We start from the raw sequence: 19,018 nt of genomic DNA on the forward strand, positions 1-19,018 counted from the left end.
TCAGTTCTTTGACAGCTATCACAAAAAAATATACGTGTATGAATTGAAGAAATATGGATTTTTACACATTGGCAAAGTGTTACTTAAGCCAGCCAATGACAGGTTATAAGCCCTGTCAATGTGTAAATTCCGTCTTCCATCTCTGTTGTTCCAAATAAGTGAATATCTCACTGACTTCATTTCACCCAGTACGTTCTAATGTATTTTTTCTAGAGATGAAACGTATATCTAATAACTATCCGGTATCCGGCCGGATAGTAGCTCAATAGCTCAATAATTCGGCGTCTACCTAATATTCATTAAGCTGCGAAAACTTCATGAAATCAACGACCCTAAGTTGATTTATTGATATCTACCGTATTTGGGAAGAATAAAGTAACTCTCATTATTTGAAATAATGTCTTTTTTAAAAATAAAAACGTTCGTCAGTGTTCAGTAAACACACTAGAAAAAAAAAATAATACGCCAATAAAAAACGTTTTTCAAAAATTATTTTTTTCACGTATTTTTTTCACGTGAGAAATTCGATACTCGACGGCCGGATATCCGGCTTATGGCCTCGCCGAATATCCGGTATCTGGCCAAACCCCTATCCGTTTCATAACAATTGTTTTGTATGTGCCTAAATTATTTCTATTACTATTACTATTCCGGGTAATTATTTAAGAAAAGTAGTTATTTTATTTTAATACTCTCATCCATCGAACCGGACTAGGCGGGTCATAACATAATACGTACATGTCATGCGTCATGCCATAATTAATGTTCATATACACCCTGTTGTAGAAACTAAAAGCAGAAATGATTTGTTCTGTAAATATTTTTCATATCTTATTTGCGTTTTGTAACTTTACATCGTCATCGTCATCGTCATCATCATAAAACCCTTATCTACTCAGGTGGGGCATAGGGCACTGCAATGAATATAAGGTAATCAGTCTTACACTTCAGGTGCCAGTCCAGAAACAGTGAAATTTTTCGGTGAAAACCACTTTTTAAAAAAAAAAATTATGTCGACCCTCCCAGGAATCGAACCCACCACGAGATGGATATCTGTTCACTCGAATTCCTTTTTAAGGATTTTTACCTTTTTTAATCGTCCAGAATTTTGGTTATATTTAACACACAACTGTATTCATCATTCGCCCGAACATATTAGTAAATATCTCGTTACGTCAGACTGAAGTTTCAATTACGGTTGATTTAAAATCACAATTTAAAAATAACATTAGGCACCGTGGCGCAATCGGTTAGACAGCCATCTGTGAAGCCGGTGTCGCGGGGTCACAATTAAAAAAAAAATAGGGTCCATAATCGATGACATACGCGTGTTAAATTAGTTCACCTAAAGTAGACTAATGACCGACGATGCAATGTCATAACTTTCTATCGAATCCAATATATACGTGTAATGCAACTCTATGAGTATTGCATATGTGCTGATTGAGGAGCAGCATGGATTTAGGACAGCCAAATCAACGACGACCAATTTGCTTTCTTTTACTGATACTATTTTTACAGCGTTCGAGAATAATCTTCAAGCTGATGTACTGTATACAGACTTCTCCAAGGCCTTTGACAAAGTTGATCACAACATTTTATGTGCTAAACTTCGTGCTGTAGGCATTAGAGATCCCTTTTTATCGTTTTTAAAATCCTACCTCTCACATAGAAAACAAAGTGTAAAAATCAATAACTTCATGTCAAATAGCTTCCTAGTAACTTCTGGTGTACCACAGGGTGCCCACTTGGCCCCTCTTCTATTTAATCTGTTTGTTAATGATGCTGCTAATGTTTTTTCTTTTACAAAATTCTGGCTTTTTGCTGACGATAACAAGATACTTAAGCTAATTAAAAATATTGATGACTGTGTCAGACTCCAAGAAGACATAAATGCATTTCATACTTGGTGCAAAACTAATAACATGGAACTTAACATCGATAAATGCAAAATTATTTCATACCATAAATGTAAACATCCTTTTATTTTTGATTATAAACTTAATGGCCAAGTTCTTTCGATTGTCACCTCTATAAGAGATCTTGGAGTGATCCTAGATAATAAACTAACTTTTCTGGAACACTTTGATAATATAGTAAACAGATCCTTAAAAATTTTAGGCTTTATTAATAGAACTACGTCTGATTTCCAAAGTATGCTTACACTTAAAACACTTTATTGCTCTTTAGTTCGCCCTATTCTTGAATATGCATCTGTAATCTGGTCCCCTCATTATGCTGTTCATATCAAGCGCCTTGAATCAGTTCAACATCGTTTTATAAGAAAAATTGCATGGAAGATGGGATTGGAAAGAGGAGACTATTCATATTCTGATATGGAGAGGTTTTTAAGCATATCAAGTCTTGAAAAACGCAGATGCATTGCAGATATAATCTGCATGTATAAAATTATGAACTGTCTCATTGATGCCCCTGAAATTTTGCAAAAGATTCTTTTTAACGTTCCCACCCGTAGACTAAGAAATAATGAAATGTTTTTCCTCGGTCACTACAGGACCAATTATGGTGCACAGTCGCCTTTGCCCAGAATGATCAGGCGGGTGAACGATCATCAAGATCTTGATTATTATGGTGTAAGGATGTCTTTCTTTACAAATCAGCTAAAGAATCTGTATAGTTAGCCTATGCTTTTTACTTAATCTAAAAAATCTATCATCTGTCTTTGCTGCTTATTTCTGTTCCTTATATTTTTTTATTCCTTTGTAAAAATTTCTTTTAATTGTAATGTTTATAATGGACTTTGTCCGTAAATAAATAAATAAATAAATAAATAAATAAATAAATATGAAATCGGAGGGCATCGTTCTGCAGTACATTCACACCGTCCCTACCATGAAGAAATGAACTACAAAAGCCTCAGTCAGCCCAACAAGATCAGTGCAGTTTGCTCAGCTCCAGCATGTAGTTCAAGTTCAGTCTCTTCAACCCATCATTGCCGCTACGCTCGCGCTACTCAACCAAGTGCTGTATCTTATTCGACATGTAATAAATACGCATTAAACAGCAATCTCGTGTCTTCTCGGTCGATCTCTAACTGGGGTAGGAACTCCAACCAACACTCTAAAACCTAAATCCTACATATTTTTTATATAGAAAAGCTGCCGATAAGCTTCTAAAATAGACGCTTAGCAGGTTATTCCTTTTTAAAAACATAAAATTATTTTTGTTATCTAATATCTAATATTATCTAATATTTATCTATTTTTATTTTTTGCACCACAACAGGCCAGGAGGCCCAATTACAGTGGTAAATAACACCACAGAACACCCAGGCTTGAGAAAATCACATTTTTAATTTTTGTGTTCTCACCGGGAATCGAACCCGGAACCTTCCGTGCGTGAGTCAAGTGTCTTGACCGCTACACCACGGAGGCCGAATATATAATAAAATAATTTTTATGTTTGTCAATAAACTATGATTATTCATCAATCAATTTAATTATATCATTTATTTATTATTATTGTTGTGCAGCTCTTATTTATTCAAAGATTAATTAAATGTACAAAATATGTCAGATATTAATTATTCCAACAAATACGAATTTTTCGTCACAAATCATTAATTAAAAAAATACATGGCGTGTGAATAAACATCGTGTTATTTATTTCCTCGTGTGAAAGTAGGTTAGGTTTACCTACATTTAAAATATTTCAATGTAAAGTGATAAATTGAGTCGGGTTGTGGCTCCGTGGTACTCTGAACCACGTACCACGGGCCTGTGATTCACTTCCCACTCTACTGATGCGATTTGCTAAAAACGGCTACCTAGACTAGTGCTTTCGACTCGATGGCTACTCTCAGAAAAAAATCCTAAAAATGATCTGTCCGTCCTTACGAAGAGTGCAGTATCTAGCATATTCGCCATTTTTTGAAGTACGGATTAGTCTCGCTCGTTTATGCGTGCCCTATTTCAAGTTTCAAAATAAAATAAAATAAAATAAATAAATACATACTGGTTTTTTACTACTACTACTAGTACTACCATCACATCATTTCCCCGTAGGGGTAGACAGAGATAATGGACCGCCACACACGTCTATCCTGGCATATATTCCTAGCTTCTTCTACATTCATACATCTTGTTATACATGCCCTTCGATTCTGTCTGCTTTTGACATGACCAGACTTAAGATTTTGGTTTATCTGATCATGCCACGTCTTCCTTGGTCATCCTCGTCTCACGTTACCGTTTATTTTCGCCATATATACTTGTTTTACCATTCTATCGTCGTCCATTCGTTCTACATGACTAAACCATATCAGAGACCCTTTCTTAATCTTTTCAATTATACTTGACTCAGATTTACACTCTCACCTGATTTCATCATTTGTAACCCTGTCATACATTGATTCCCACACATTCGTCTAAGAGATCGCATTTCAACCGCGTTCACACGGCTTTCATCCTTCCTCTGCCAGTATCATGTTTCACTTCCATACATAAGTGTTGGGACTAAAAGTACGTTGTGCACTGCCAGTTTAGCTTCGATTGACATATTTTTATTAGCAATTACTGTGCTTAGTGCTCCGTTCATTTTGTTGCCCGCATTCACTCTCCTTTCAACGTTTTTTCTACTCTTCCATCTCTTGAAAACATGCTTCCCAGATACACAAATTCTTCTACTTGTTCGAGGCATTCGTTGTTTACATTTATTATGCAGTCAGTAACCTCACTATCCCTTTTAAATACCATCATCACTTTTGACTTACTTTCGTTCATCGCCAATTCGCTCTCCAGCCATACATCATACATTCTAGAAACTATTTGTAGCAAATCATCCTTGCTGCTTGCTAACAGAACTGCATCATCAGCATACAACAAGCAGCTTACTGAAAAATTATCATTTTTTGCTCCAATACCCATAAATTCTATCTCTTTCATACAGTTGTCCGTGGATAGATTAAACAACCATGTTTATAAAGTGATTTATATTTTTTACTGACAATTTTCTTTGTCTCCACCTAAACGATAGGTCTGTGGCCTTATGTTGTACTAATTCATTTCTGATGAGAGGGAACGAGGGCGAAATATGGTGTTAATTGCGTTAGAATGAGATGGATATATGACGAACGAACGAATTTACGAAACGAAATTGTGATCGAATAAGTCAGCTGATCACCTCACCTTTTACTAATCATCTTTATGTAATATATGAAGAAAAAAAATGCCGCAACGTGTGCGGATTGATATGATGATAATTCTGAAATCAAATCAGTGTTTTAAGATGTTTGTATTAGAGGTGGTAAAAATATGAAACGATTATTCTCTCGGAATAGTTGAACAGTTAAAAAAAACTGTTGCTGTAAAAAAAACTACTCAGGATGTTATTAATTTACAAATTGAACTGCTTCTACTGATTTAAAAAGTAACCGTTGAAATTAGCGTTGGTAGAACCTGCCCCTAGGGATCGCACTGTTTTGTTTCGTTTGAAGAGCCAGCGCTGCGCTGCTCTAAATTATTATTTAGAAACAGTTTAACGAAACGGCTTTTTTTATTAAATCGGTAACTGTTACTGCTACTCATTTTAAATAAACGAAACGCCCAACTCTAGTTTGTATTATCTAGCTATTTTTAAACCTCGTAAATTTAATGTAGACTCTCCAAAAATTGTACATGCTAATATAATATTTCTCTTTATAAATCAAATGAATGATTCCTTTTTCGAAGTTTGCAGCTTTGCCTGGAGAGGTGTGCGGATAAAACATAAAATCTTCGGTAACATAATTTACATGTAGATGTCGACGCAATCCTTACTTATCTAGTTTGTTTCGCCCGCTTAACCGAAAACCAGCGGAAAAACTAAGGTCTTGTAGGGGCGAGTTGTCGGCCAGAGTTTACTGAAATTTCAACTACTCGGCCTAGGAGGGACTGGTTTTATCGACTGGAAGGAAAATTGCACGAAAACAGAGGTCACATTGCTGTATATTTTAGTAAAACACCGAGTTTCTCTCCATTTTCACGGTCAGCAAAGGTTACCAAATGACCCTTGGACTTAAGAATATGAACATGAACACGCCAACCTTTTTTTAAACCTAAGATGGATTCTCGTTTTTCCCTCTCCTTAGCAACGGAATGTTTGACTTTCCTGCCGGTTGCTAGATACATATAGGGGAAGTACGGACAAAATGACCTAGTTTTTATTTTATTTTTACATCACTAATTATAAAAGCCAGAACAGCAGTATTTTTAAACAAACATCCTCGGTATATCATCTACTGATGACAAAGGTTCTAAAATAATAAAAAAGAGAAATTTGGCGCCTTGGCGTAGTTGATTAGACGGCCAACTGTGAAACTGGTGTCACGGGTTCGATTCTCGCCAGTTGCAAGAAAAAAAAACAAAAACATTTTTTTCAATTTTTCTGGGTGTATTTTTCGTTACCTCCTTCCATATCCCCTCTATCTCACCTGCTGATAAGTCTCAAGATAGAGGCTTAGCGAGTTACTCCTTTTTCAAAAACATATGAGAGATCAATCAGAAACCATTTTGTCCGTACAGTATGGGTAAAACGACATACGAATTACGGATATAGTGATAACAATATAGAAACTGACAATTAGTGATTGAATTCACAAACAATTATTTTTGTCTTCTTACTCGGGTCAGCATAGGATGCATGAGCCTAACGAGAACATGTCATGTATCTTAACCAGCTCTTACCAGGCTTGAAACGTGAAAAATATTAGTATTTATAAATGCACGGACAATCTTCATTCTTATCACCGGTGTTATCATTAAAAAGGGCCTTTACGGTTGTAATTCCTCAGTAATTTGTTTTGAGGGGGATTTATTAGTTGCATTTTTTGAGTTTACTTTCTCCATATTTAGTTTATGTTGTTTTATTTATTTACATATATTTAATGAAAATTGAATCAAAAAACAAATCATTGAGAAAATGAAACCAGTATATCATGAATGATATAATAATGAAATTATTTATAAATATATATACGGAAACGTAGAAAACTTACTAAAAATTTGAAAAAACTGTGGTAAATAATAAACTTTTAAAAGAAAACGTGGGCTGACTTTTTAAAATACAAACGAGTTACCATATTTTTTCCCTGGATTATGGCACTAAAGTCGTGATTTTATACATATTGATTTTTATACAGGTATTTACCATTTTCTGTTGTTTTTTTTTTGTTGATAAATTAACATATTAAAACAGAGATGAAGAACATTTCAGAAAAGGTAATATAGAAGTCTAGGCATCTACAGGGCTTATGACCTGTCATTGGCTGGATTGAGTGGCCACTTTACACACTGTGTAACATTCACCATTCTGCCCATATTTGAACATCTATATTCCTTCAATTCTTTCATCTGTTGATGTTTGTGAAGTTAAAGAGCTGAAACCTTTATTTATGTGGGTGAGATTCGTGTGATTGAATTATTTCACCTACATACTAGGCAACGCCTGAAAATTTTATTTTTTCAATTTCTATACTTCTTCATGGACCAGGTGAATTTATCAACAATATTTTGAGTTTGTCCAAATTTTTGTAGGCAAGGACTGGATTCAACTCCCTGGGGAGCTGATAACATTAACATACTAAAACAGAGATGAAGAACATTTCAGAAAAGGTAATAAATAGTTTACTATGGGAACTAGGACCATACACAAACCTTTAAAACCGCCATGTTTTATTTATAGTACGGTAAACAAACATGATAACTGTTTTAAGATAACGCATAAAGTACCGACACAAAAAAAATCATTCTGACAATCTTTCTAAAAAAAAACAACCAAATCGATTTAATTTTAGTGTGCGAAAAACGGAACAACGAAACGTTGTTTTTGTCGATTTTAGTTAGGCATAATCAGTCTGACGTGCAGTTGTCTTTTTTACACCGTGTCGTGAGTGACAGCAAACAATGTTCAAATGCCTTTTCAAAAAATTCACAGCCACCGCCTGATTTTTTAACAGCCAGAAACACGCACCTTCTTTCTGTACGGACTGTAGTGTTTTGGCAGGTGGGTAAGTAGCAGCGAGGTCGCGTGATGCAATAGACTGGCATCCCAAAGCCCGCCTATTTCGAATCAATTTTGAATTGTCATTTTACCCGCATAAAAGGCAGAATTGCCGTATATATAAAAATAAATATGTCATTTTGTCTGTACTTCCCCTTCTCGATTTCTACGATATTTTACACCGCCGAATCTTGTGTCCGAAATTATTTTGTCAATGTCCCGTCCCAGTGATTGATTAAAGACGGAGATTTATTGTCACTAGAAGTACTTTCTGAAACTGAAAACACTTAAATATCAAGAGAAATTAGTCCCAGTTAAAATATTCTAAATGAAAACAATATTTCTTTTCGTCATAATTTAGTACACCAGATAAGTTGTAGACGTTTTGGCAACAGTTTCTGTGAAATTTCGCGATTATTATTTATTATACCTGTTTGTGTTACGTGTCAAAAGTTTTTGAATGATAAGTTGACGTGTCTTCTTCGGGTTTTCTAAAATAGACTTTTGTTTTAAACTTTCTTATTCTTCAACAATTTATTTATTTACTTATAAGTAGTTTATTACACATTTTTTTAGACATAAGTCCCGATTCCATGGGACTAATATTCCTGTTTTGCGTTGGGACGAGTAATTAGTTTTTTTAAATTTTTTTTTTTATTAAATTGAAAACATATTATACATAATTATATACAATATTCCCAAGGAGTTTTAAAAAAAAAAACTCATTTAGGGACATACAGATAACAAATTTATTTAAAGACGTTTTTATATTTTTAACTATAATATTATTTACAAAAGCATAAAAATTAAAATTATGATATACTACAAATTAAAAAGGGTATGAAAAATACTTAAAAATAACAAAATAAACAGAATACTAGGCATGGAAATAAATTCAAAATGATGTTTACATTATGCAATCTGGGAAAGAAAATTTAAAAATATAAAAAGTTTAAAAATTACATGCATGTATATATACAAACTGAACTAGTGCAAATTTTTTTTTTTTTTTAATTAACAAAATATGCGCACACCCAATACAGGTTATTTTTTTTAATCAAAAACGTATTGAAATTATGTATACAAGCTAAAAAAAGTATAAAAAAACACAAATAACATTTCAATAGTATTAAAAATTACATATACAAGCAAAAACGGTAAAATAATAAAAGTTATTTGTTCAAGATGCGCATTCTCTGGATAAACTAACATTATTTATTCAAAGTACTTCTGAAAAAAATAATTCTTCAATTCGCACGTCCTGTTTCTATATTTTGAAATTGGTACTTTAAATTTTTGTGGCAATTTATTAAATTCCTTGAAACCTATGTATTATAAAGATCTAGTACCAAACTTCGTAAACTTCACAGATCCAATATAAATATTATTTTTTGATCGAGTACTGTACCGATGGATGTCTCCAATGAAAGCTGGCTTTATGTTACTGTGCATTGAGTCGAGAGTAGTATTAATGATAGTGTCAGTTATCTCGAAATAGGAAAGCATGCTAAAAGGCATGATTTTTGTTTCAAAATAAATGTCCCTTACATGAGTATCATACGGTAGGTGAAACACATTTCTGATCGCTCTATTCTGAATAATCTGCACCTCAGAAATTTTGCTCTTAGTTGCAAAACCCCAAACACAGCATAGGTATGCTAAATGTGAATGGACCATAGAAAAATAGATTGCTTGAAGCAGCGAAACCGGAAGCATTCTCTGAAATCTGTACAGTATTCCAGCTACAGGGACAATCACAGACATACGAGTATATCACCGCAAATATTATATTGGATCAGAAACATAATAATTTTAAACACTAAATATATGGCTCATCAATATGGTAAATGGCAATCTCAAACATTCGGAAAAGCATCAAGGAGTTTCCCACTCACATCCCGTTATTTTGAGTTAGTCGAAATTTTTGTAGAGATTCAACCCCCTGGGGAGCTCTCAATATTAGCATACTACAACAGAGTTGGAGAACATTTTGCAGAAGGGAATATATGAGTCTAGGCATCTTCAGGGCTTATGGTTGGTTCAACTTCACAAAAATCAACAGGTGGAAGAATCGAAAGAATATAGATGTTCTAACATAGGCAGAATGGTAAATTTTAGAGTGTCTAAAGTGGCCAACTGAAAAAATATGAAAATCCCGAAGCCCTGATAGAACGATTATTAGTAAATTAGATTGTGGAGACATGACAAAAAATAATATAGTCGCATCACTATTTTAATCCATATAAAAAAAATATATAACAATTCAATTTAACTCAAAAGAGACGATAATAAAAATTCTTCAACAAAAAAAGCCAAAGATATACACGGTTTTTTTACTTCACAAAAGTCAACAGATGGACGAGTTGAGGAAATATGCATGTTCAAACATAGGCAGAATGGTGAATGTTACACATTGTGTAAAGTGGCTTCTTAAATCAGTCAATCATAGGTCATAAGCCCTGTTTTCCTTCACTGTTGCAATAAATTTAGATGTAAGATTATTTAAAACACTGCGAAAAAGTGATGAAATGTGAAAGATTATTTTTTGCCGGATATTGTTCAAGTGTGGTTGCGTGCGGTATTCGGTTATGTACAGACATTTCGCAATCGTTCCAACTTAATTTGCATTCAAGTAACAAACATCTGAATAATCAAGAGTGGGAGAAGTAAGCTCTGAATTCAGCTCGCCCTTCTTCACAAAGAAAAGCTTTTTAAATGTTTAGTAATCCCGAAGCTTCGCAAAAACCAAATTATGTAGAGAAGATTTAATGTTACTTATTCCAATAAATCAAAGATGGATTATTTGCCCGTCTTTAAAATAAGGCTTTGTTTATTAATAATTATCCTCTTTTATTAAATAATACCATAAATTAGACAGTTTCCTCCTCGTTGGCCCATCCACCCCCCTAAACTTTATCTGATAAACTTTTGTTCGCGGTTATGCAAAGTAAAAAGTTTAATTTTCCAAAAAGTTGTTCGGGAACTTCCTTCCGGACTTTGGAAAGCCTTCTCCCGCGATATGTTATTACAAGGAAAGTATTTTCCTGAAGGTTATTTCCAAATTAATGAATTTCGCTGTTGGAATCGGAAATTGCTGATAATGGTTTGGTAAATACATTTGTATGGCTTTATCTGCTGGCTATCCGTTTAGGCGATAACATCGGAGTTATTTACATTCTGCTCTATAATAAAACAACTAACAGTGATTAAAATCCTAAAGGTTAATCGATCGAGGGTGTGATTACGGTACAGTACATAAGCTGCATACGCCTGGGCCTGTTCGCTATCTTCATCTGTACATATCGAGACTATCTCTGTCTACCTCGGTATGTTCTACCAACTTGTCATCTCGATGTCATATGATCAAGTCCAACCAAAACGAACCGAAACGAACCGAAACTATTTCACTTCATTAGATTTTAAAATAGTTCTCATTCATATTTTAAATAGGTTTCTGGGATAAAAAACGTGATTACCAACTCCAATAAATTCCTATTCAAGCAAAACATGCTCGCTTGATTATGATTTTTATATAACTTTTGACAATTACCAAGACGTGCAACGATCGTCTGTATTTATTTTCTGAGCGATTACACGGCCAGGGCCCCAATTACAATAGGAAGTTAACAGAGTTATCTTCGACTGTCTATAAAGAAAAACCGATATTTGTGTACGAAAATAAGTATATTTGCATGAACATTTAAAGTATCTTCGTCGGTAACCTATAGTTGAACACGTTTAGAAAAAAAAATCTACGCATATTCTGTTTTAAGTGCCACCTAAGGTTTATTTTAGTTTTTCCAATGTAGGTTGAATGGCAATCATTACAATTTAATTGGTATATGCCAGATTTATTATATTTATTATTAATTAATTCACTATTATGATCGTCTAGAGTACTTTCATGTCTTCAGTTTAGAATTCAGTAGGATTTTGGCTGGTTTGATATTCTTGCACAAATTGATATCTAACTGTATAGATCCTGTGACGAATAAATTTTAAAATTTTCTTTTTTTTTGTTTCTTGCGTGGGCAAACCTTTGAGATAAGCATCGAAAGCGATACGCATTGCTTCTATGGAGAAAAAAAGCAAGATGGCGAGGAGGTGGCGGGACGTATTACAATAATTGAAAACGAATCTTGCATCCATAAACTAATTATCTGAATTCGACAGGATCCCTTCTATACCTTTATATTTAATTAGTAATATAACCTAATATGTTCATTGACCACGTGCAAAATTGTCAAACCGCTACAGTACGGAAAAGCTGAACGCATTTTTAGAACATGTCATGCGCCTTCCATACGATCGAATCAGGGACACGCATTTCATCAGTTTATCAGCCTTTTGACTTCTTTTCAACGAGAAGCAGTAGCACCAAGACGAGCTGATAAGACATAGTACTCTTATAATCATAGTAATGCCGATTCAATTAAAAATATCATAGTACTTCCGTTTATCTCCAAATTGTTTTCTAATGAAAATTTCGGTCTTGCGTTTTCAATTAAATGCAAGGAGATATATCACAAACAAAACAAGGTTATATTAGGGACAAGTGGAAGCATTCTTCACCCCGTGGATTGTTAGGAAGATTTTGCTTAAATTGGATGACGCGGTGTAAATTAATTTAACAAATTTATTGTGATATTTTTTCACCGGCGTTTTAAAAATACCGAATTATTTCCGATGGTTTTGTAAATTGAATTGAGAAATTGCTGTGTAAAATTTTTACCTTTATTGTAAAAATATAGAAATGTTTCAAATAGTTTTGCAAGTTGATTTAAGTCATATTTTTGTTAAAACCATCAAACCATCATACCATTTAGCGTATATTATTCGAATTCGAAGTAACTATTATATTGAAATGTTTTGATTTGAAATCAAGGAAGATTTTACTTCTCGAGCTATATATATTATATGTTAGATCAAGGTGTTTATAAATAATATATATTTATGTACTTTTAATATTCATAAAGCAATAAGCTTTAAATGAAGTACCTACATTGTGACGCTTCATTAGGAAGCATATATTTTTATACGGTGTTTCTACGTATATTATTCAAATAGATAATGTATTATGGATTTTCAAATTTTGATATAGCATTAAGTTATTTTTGTCTCTATCGGGGTCTATATTTTAAGAAGATTAGAATAAACAAATGTTGAATTCGAAAAATGTGTTTTTATTTGAGGATTCGTGTGGTGCATAGGTCACATGGGATGGAAGGGATTTGTCTTGGTAAAAGGTTTTAATGGTCTCATGCTTTACTTGGCTCAGCTGATCGGTGAATGGAAAAGTTCAGATGGGTGCTTCGCCCCCTGGAATTTCTTCATCACAACGCGCATGATATCCTTGCTCAGATAAACCTTAATGTACCTCGCCGTAACTTGCGTACCAATCCTGTCTTTGCTGCGAGAAATTATAAAACTAACATGGGATTCTTTTCCTCTCTGCCAAGGATCCTCAGAACAGCGAATGAAATTTCATTAAACGGTACTATCGATGTGCTCCTACAGCAAGGGCAAGCATTCAAGAAGCAAGCGGTGTTATCACTCTTGACTCCCGATGACACACTTGCCATCTCCGCCTAGATTATGCCATATTTATATATTTTGTTAATCTAAATAGATTTTAAGACTGTTTAAATGAGGTTGTCAAATATACTCATTAATGCCAATCTGTTAGGGTTTACATAAGACTGTTGATTGGCTTAAAAATATATATTTTTTAAAACATACAAGTTCGTTAAATAAAGAATGGTGTCAATTATTCTCCTCGTAAATAATATTAATTGTTTATGCGTGTATGTATTGACTTCCTCTGTAGGTATCTGTTTAACTATATTATTTACCCACGCCTAGGCTCGGGGTAAATGCGCTACAAATAGAAATGACAAAAGAAGAACATCTCATTTAATATTAAAATCAATTATTCCCTTTGGCGGCGCCCTGCGCGCGTTGTACGACCAAAGAAAATAGCCTCAATACACTTAACTTTTATGGGGTCAATTTTTTTTCTCCCTTTAACATTCAAACTTCGGGTTTTTTAGGGTTAATTTATTTGACAATTTAACAAAGATACCTATAAAAAAATTGAAAATTAAACAACAGTTTTATCCTCAAGCATCATAATCATCAATCTTTTTCCGCACCTAATTCCAATTTTCGCAACAAATTAAGATCTAAATAACTCCCTTGGGAAGAAATCCAGCCAGTCTGCAAACATTTGGACAGACTGAAAACATTGTTGAATTGACTAACTGGTAAAAGAAGAAATATAAAGATTGTAAAATTGTTGCCTAGTAGGTGAATTGCTTCAGCCGTATAAACAGTGATAAAGGTTTAGCTCTTTTACTTTACAAAAGTCACCAGATGGAAGAGTTGAGGAAGTTTGGATATTTAAACATAAGCAGAATGGTGAATATTAGTGTGTAAAGTGGCCACTTAAACCAGCCAATGACAGGTAAAAAGCACTGTAAATGCCTAGACTTCCATATTCCCTTCTCAAAAAAGTTTTTCCTTTCTTTTGCACTTAGATGTAAATAACTCCCGAAGGAGGAAATCCAGCCAGCCGCAAACATTTGGACATACTCAAAACATTGTTTATAAATGATTTCATATATACCTACTGTAAACTTCTATTCTTTTCCCTAAAACTATTATAATTTGTTACTTTTATTATCTACCTACCTATTTCTATGCAGTAATGTATCTTTATATCTTAATTTTATCCATATCATGTAAAAGCCCTCTGGATACATATATCTAAATAATAAATAAATCGGCTCGGGAAGCAACCCTCAAAAAAACAGTTCCTGATTTTGCTGACTTTCCTATAAGTTTTACTCAGAGAAAAAAAGAAGCAGAACTTTACAGCTCTGGGATGATCGCTATTTAGCAGAACCCACAGGAAAGGTAACAAAAATGTTTTTTCCGTCTATTTACCATGCTTTTGAATTCAGGAAACTGCAGCGTGCAGGATACGAACTTACACAAATCCTGACAGGACATGGTGGATTTATGAACTATTTACACAGATTCAAAATATCTGAGATCAACACTTGCCCATGCGATGATGTTACTCTCCGAGATGTCTCCCATCTATTGCTGCATTGCCCCTTTTTTAGTCTGCAGAGAATGCAACTGGAGGCGTGATGCAGAAGTCTAAATGAGGATTTACACGATGTTCGTCTAGTAATTAGTCATAAGGACTTGTTAAGAGAGGTAACATTATATATGATAGATATAGTAAAGGCAATAAAAGGTATCAATGATAGCAGGACACAAAATGACGAACACTCTTCAGGTGGATCGGAAGACCTGTTGACGAACGAACAGTCCGCCTTCTCTTGACGAATTTTCTGTAGTTTCCTCGTCACTAGAGCAAATGCGGAGAAGCTCCTTAAACAGGCCACAGCCGAATCATCCCACCCGATCTTTACATATTGCATCAACTAAAAAACCAATGTTTTTCATTGAAGTAAATTTAAGATAATTAAATTCATTTATTTAAATATAACATATAGATTACAAACATACATTTAATACGTACATATTATAAAAAAGAAAAAAATACATGAAAGAGATTCATGTCAAAGTAGTAGAAGAATCCTGCTCCGAAAAACCCCTTCGGATACATGGAACAGATCAATATCCAGAGCGATGTTGTTCAGCATAGCGGTAGCTCTTCCAACAGGCATAACCATCGGCAGGTTGGTCCTGTATATCGGAATATGAAACAATCTATGCGGACGCTGTTTTAGGTAATTATCAGGAACATACAAACCAATGCTCATCATAATCTCAGAATTATCGACAATACCGCGCAACAATCGATAAAACTGTGTAGTCAAATACACATTCCTTCTAGTCTCTAAACTGTTGTAGCCAAGCATACCCTGGAGAAACTCGGTCGGATAGAGCCAAGGATAATACCCGCACTCTCTCATGTAGAGATATCTCAGAAACTTCTTTTGGATTTTCTCTATCATAAGAGAGTACTTCAGTTCATGTGGCCCCCAAATCATCGAGCCACTCTCCAGTCTACTTCGCACCATGGAGTTGTGAAGAGTTCTCAGTGCACGGGTATTTTCTAAAACCCTGGCAGTACGCAGAACGAATCCCAACATCTTCAATGCATTACCACTGATTGTCTCTATGTGTTCATGAAATGTCAGGGTGCTCACAAATCTAACGCCCGGATCCTTAACATTTGATGTTCGTATCAGATTCTGATCATTCATTTTGTAGCGAAAAAATAGAGTCTTTTGGGCCCTAGTGAAAGACGTGACCGAACACTTGGAAACATTAAACCTAAGTTTGTTACGCCTTCCCCATTCACATATATTAGATTTATCCGCTTGGAGAAGACGAAAATCATCCAAAGTTGTCACCTTTAAGAACAGTTTTAAGTCATCCGCAAATAACAGAAAGCGCGAGTTCAAAATTACATTTTTAATTCAATATAAATAAATAACTATCCCTTTAAAGTAAATATAAACCTTGTACATTACAAGCAAGGTAAAATAATAATGAAACTCACATATAAAAAAAAATAAAAAAATAATAATAATATTTGGATCCATATTTACGTTTTGTAATTCAAGTATGAATGTTAATTACGTGAATCATAATAATTATTATAACAACCGCCATCAAATATGTATTGTAATAGAAAATTGATACATTCCAGGGGCCAGGCAGTGTGAGGAACCGACCACTTAGTCTAGTGACATTTCATGAATATATTCCTCCATTATCAAAGACCCGAGTACTCAAATAATGTATTTCTAATTACAACGAATGAGCCTGAAACGTCTTCACATAAATCTTCGTGGCTTTTTCAGGACATCTCAGAAGCTGTGAATACTTATCTTCTCAGTGAGCTTCTTAAAAAGCGGAGAATATTTCGCACCTGCAATTTTTTTCATGTGAAAGCACTGCCCTCCTTTCTTGTTAAAGAAAACAAAAATACTTTCCGATTTATTTTATATCTCGCTTCATAGGAGGAGTTGTATAACAAAAAGATAAGTTTTAAAAAAATAGTAGTTAAATATGGTTTGCGTATTCGACAAAATAGGCAAAATAAGTATATTTATAGTTCTTTGTTCTCAGGCAACAAATTTGTCATTTTTGACCATGAGGAAGTTCAGTGCTACAGAAAATAGGATTTAAAAATGTTATTTTAACTGTACGACTTCTCGAAAATGTATTAAAAAGTTAGTAAAACTGATTATAATAAAAGCGAACTTCTTTGAGCTACTTTACGAGCTCTTTGGAATCAACCAATCAATTACAGCGTTGTTTTGATAGATTTCTGGTTTCCAGTAGCAATTTTTCCAACGTTTGATGTATTTTTACGTCACGGAGCTCTACTTTTAACTGTCAGCAGAACTCACCGACGAAAACTTGTGACGTCACAGGCGGAGTAATTTCAAAATTACAAAACTTCATAGCATTATAATACGATACATAAAAATTTGTTTTTTTTATTGGCTTAGTTCGACAGTCATTTAACCTTTTTTTAACTACTGAAATTCCTCACGATTTAACTTTAAACTCGTTCTTGCACCTTTACCCATATCTTCCATTAATTTTGTAACCAGTATATCTACGGACTCAGATCTAAGACTCAGATTATGTGCAACAAATCCTGTCCTGACCCTGATCAGCCTCTGTATAATAATGGACTGAGCATCGAAAAAGTTGACAGCTTTAAATACTTTGGAGTTCACATAACTGAGGATGGAAGCATGCACAAAGAGCTCGCAACCTGCCTAGGAATTGCTGGAGCAACTTTTAACATGATGCGTGTTGTTTGGAACTCTACTCTATACTCAGTCAAAATGAAATGCCGATTACTGAACTCTTGTATAATGCCAGTACTCCTATGTAAGTGTGAATCTTGGTACCTTACCAAAGCCCACAAGACCAAACTTCTGAGTTTTGAGAGTAAGTACTTGAGGAGAATATTAGGCATAAGGTGGTTCGATTTTATAACTAACATTGAACTCCAAAAACGGACGCAGCTGTCTCCTATAACGAGCGTCTTGAAGATGCGGTGGTGGACCTGGCTTGCCGTCGTGGAAGGCCGTCGATGACGATCTTTCGACTTTATTTGGCGGAACTAAGGGGCGCTGGATTGACGTGGGAGGAGGCGAAAGTACTGGCTGGTGATAGGGTCTCCTAGAGGTAACTGGAGATGTCCGCATGCTCCACTTAGGAGCGGATGTGGAAAAGAAGAAGAACAAGAAATCTACAATTTGTTAGTTTAAGAACAGGCTCTTGTCTAGTTGGGTAGTAAATTATTAATTGCTAATATTTAATAAATATATACCTGTAAATAGAATATGTATATTTTTATTGTTTTTTTTTCTTTGGTTTCTCTTAATGCCTTTCAAATTAGATACCTATGTAAATTCTTAATTCTTCATATAAATAAACTTTTTAGCGCTAATAGCCCTACAGTTTTATTTTATAAATAATAATAATATATAATTATATGAAGTTTTATAAAACCCAGAACGGGGTTGGCTGTTGCGCGTATTAAGGGGAGTTGGCAAACAGCAGCTTCTGTTATATTTTTTACGAAATTTAAAAGCTTCAGATTCAAGCACTTTTACTATAAAACTTCCTGTAGTTATATTTTTTGCGTCTGTTCTTTTGTTATAAACATTTAAAGTTTGCTTAAATCCCTATAATTATGTTATAAAATCATAATTGAGAACACCCGCTTTCTCTTGGATAAAACATAATAATTCGTCTAGTCTCCCACGTCCAGTCTGACAGTGTTGGTCACGACGAAACTCGGTCACTAGCCACTAGTAAACAATTTTAAATTAGAAGTGGTAAAAAAATGACATACGTACCTATTTCAGTTATTATTTTCTTGTTAAATTTGGCATTATTTGTGTTGCAAAGATTTAAAGAAAGAAATTCTTTCAAAAATCTGCGTTCGCAAGTTAGCGGGAATTAAATACAATGTATGTGCATGAAATTGTAATGTAAAATTTTGAACTTA

The 19,018-nt window shown here is 34.2% G+C and overlaps 1 protein-coding gene across 3 annotated transcripts in view; it reads right to left on the bottom strand.

The window, feature by feature from the left end:
• The window catches only part of LOC148283616 (uncharacterized), a 179,370-nt gene that overhangs the window by 12,738 nt on the left and 147,614 nt on the right, over positions 1-19,018 (bottom strand). The window lies entirely within an intron of this gene.

Source organism: Micrasema longulum, unplaced genomic scaffold, assembly GCF_059751315.1.
Source record: "Micrasema longulum isolate JH-2025_06_02 unplaced genomic scaffold, ASM5975131v1 h1tg000215l, whole genome shotgun sequence".
Classification (NCBI taxonomy): domain Eukaryota; kingdom Metazoa; phylum Arthropoda; class Insecta; order Trichoptera; family Brachycentridae; genus Micrasema; species Micrasema longulum.